The 3010-nt window shown below is 47.2% G+C and overlaps 1 pseudogene; it reads left to right on the top strand.

Moving 5' to 3' along the window:
- Window positions 1–1268: 1268 nt before the first annotated feature.
- Window positions 1269–2373, top strand: LOC139016024 (eukaryotic translation initiation factor 3 subunit D-like; annotated as a pseudogene).
- Window positions 2374–3010: the final 637 nt, after the last annotated feature.

Raw genomic sequence — 3010 nt, forward strand, 5'->3', positions numbered from 1 at the left:
GTAACAAATCAGTTCTTAATGACTTCTTAAGAAAAAAATACGTTTTTGTTTAAAACTGATCACTTTGAAAGGAAATAAGCAAAACCCAAACACACTTTTAGCTACCAGAACATTAGAGTTAGAAAAAAGTCCAGGCTATATTACGTAACTTTAAATGGTGTTCCTAATTGAACTCACCCTACTGTGTCCAGCATAAAACTGCAGAATGTACTTATTTAGAATTGAGCAATATTCATTGGAAAATAAATTTCTGGCAAATGTACAAAGTATGTGTGGTTCCCATAGAATTAAACAAAAATAGATCTTGTTCAAAATAATAATAAAAATCCCATGGGACTGACTAATAAAAGATGGCTGGCACAATCTGAATTCTATTGCAAGAGCTAAAGTAGAACTTAACGAAGTGGTAACACAGTAGAGTCATTCTTTGTAACTACAGCAGCCATCCTGGTGACTATGTTCGGACAAGAATTCGGGCTCCTGACCACACTGGAAAAACAAAACAAAAATTGCTTCTGTATTTTGGGGTTTCAGCAAACCGACAATGCGCCATCCAGACACCACAGATGTTAGCCATCATGCTGATCACAGAAGAGCCAGACTCTAAACACAACTTCTTGTTTCATTTGTGCTAATGTTTCTAAAATGCCATTCCATTGGGCAGGGGTTTTCTCGCTATCAGATTCTAAAATAAGAATAATATGATCAGCCCTATCCGGTTTCGCTCAGTGGATAGAGCGTCGGCCTGCAGACTGAAAGGTCCCGGGTTCGATTCCGGTCAAGGGCATGTACCTTAGTTGCGGGCACATCCCCAGTGGAGGGTGTGCAGGAGGCAGCTGATCGATGTTTCTCTCTCATCAATGTTTCTAACTCTCTATCCCTCTCCCTTCCTCCCTGTAAAAAAAAATCAATAAAATATATATATATATTTTTAATAAGAATAATATGATCAGAATATATCGTTCTTTACAATATATTGTTCTTCACATAAGGATGAAAATTATCAGGTCAGATTTCAGTTCACTTTGCCTATAATAAATACAGCTCAGTCCCAACCCCCTTCCACCATCATGTAATGTTTAATATTTTCAAAAATAAAAAAAAAAATTGATTTACAATCATCACTAAATGATTATGCAATTTTTCTATCATTGTAAAATTTTTCACATGATAAACTCAGTAATCAGAAAAACATCCTTTATTCAGAATATTCGTCTTAGAAAATACAGTCACTGAGCCTTCTTTCCCGGTTCCTCTGAGTGCTGCTGATGGCGAATTCTCTGGCCCGGACTACCTTTCGCCACCGGAGCTGGCTGAGGCCCTTGCAGGTTTCAGAAGATGACGAAGTTAGTGACACCCCTGATCCAAGACAACCGCTCAGGTTGGGGTTCCTGTGCGGACCCCGAGCGGTTTCAGGGTGTGCCCCACCGGCCTTTGAGCGCATCACCACGAGGAGCGAGATGCCCCTGCGGAGCCTCCAGCGCAGGGTCCACCCCGTCGCCACCGCAGGGGACCTGCCATCTGAAACCTGGCCAAAACCCGGGGGACCGACGCTGTTCTGTCCACAATGATGAGCTGCACCTGCTCCGTGTATTCCTGGGACAACGGTGTCCGGAGAGTCGGGTCCCAGCTCCTCTTTGACCAGAAGTACAGCTCTGACTTTGACCTCCTGACAGTGAGTGACATGGCCAAGGCCCCTCAAGGTGAGGGTAAGTCCTTCAACGCGCTCGCAACCTGTACCAGCGTCTCCCAGCAGCGCCTGGGGATGGGGAAAGAAAGATACAACTTCCCCAGCCCAAACCCGCCGTGGAGGCCGACACGGATAAGAATTAAATCGCCTGGAGACGACGTTGACCTGATTGCCCGCGGTGCGCATGGCTGGGTGGTGACCGGAGCCTATAGGGGAGTCTCCTCCATCAACATCAAGGCCCTCAGCGAGTGGGACTCGGGCGCTCTAATGGCGCTGCCTGGCATCAGAAGCTAGAGTCCCAGCCAGGGGCCGCATTGCCACCCCCCGAGCTGAAGAACAACAGCTACAAGTTGCCCGATGGACCTACTGGGCTTTGCTGGCCAGATCCGAGGACCTCAAGCTTGGTTACCTGTCCTGGAACCGTGAGAAAGACTTCTCGCACCACATCATCCTGGGCACCCAGCTGTGCCCCCCCCCCCACAGTGTGCCAGCCAGAGCCACCTGGGCAGAGAGGACGTCTGGGGCATGCTCACTGCCTCCTCCACTTCTGCATGAAGCTGGAGGAGGGCCAGTACCTCATCCTCCAGGACCCCAACAAGTGGGTCATTCAGGGCTGTGGGACAATGAGGATGAGGATGAAGGTGAGGATGGGGAGGAAGAGGAAGAAACAAGCCAGAGGGTGATGTGGAGCTGGCATTTATAAATCCATGGAGCCCAGAAGGGCCTTTGATGCCTGGTGGAATGTCTGTCTGATACTTGCTCTCTGGAGTTTTGACAAACAGAATAAAGTATGTCTCAGAGAGAGAGAGAGAGAGAGAGAGAGAGAGAGAGAGAGGATACAGTCATGCATAACATAGTAAAGATTTGCCTATTTCTTCTTGAAGAAAAGTCTCCTAAGAGAAAGTAGAAGGAAAATATTCCAGTAAGAAAAGCATGAACTACAAGCCACTTGTGTGTGTACAAGTGTTCGTTAGCTGGTTTGCCCTTGGAAATGGCTGCCTGGGGGTATTCCCCACCCCCGAATCCTTTCTAAAGAAAATGAAAAACCCTTTTCCTATGCTGTTATTCGTTCAGGTGGCCAGTCCATAGAAGCCCCCGCAGACTGGAGAGTAGTTCTCCACATGGACCTCACGCTTGCTGGTGCACAGGACTCCTATCTTCCCACCTCAATGGTCTTTGAATGGCTTTGGAGGTACCACTGAGTCAGGCTGGTGTCAGGGACATTGTCTCTCTAAATCAGGGTTCCTCAAACTTTTTAAACAGGGGGCCAGTTCACTGTCCCGCAGACCGTTGGAGGGCCAGACTATAGTTTTTAAAAAA

This window comes from Myotis yumanensis, unplaced genomic scaffold, assembly GCF_028538775.1.
Source record: "Myotis yumanensis isolate MYYU_CA2020_CCGP unplaced genomic scaffold, mMyoYum1.0.hap1 SCAF_9, whole genome shotgun sequence".
Taxonomy (NCBI): Eukaryota; Metazoa; Chordata; class Mammalia; order Chiroptera; family Vespertilionidae; genus Myotis; species Myotis yumanensis.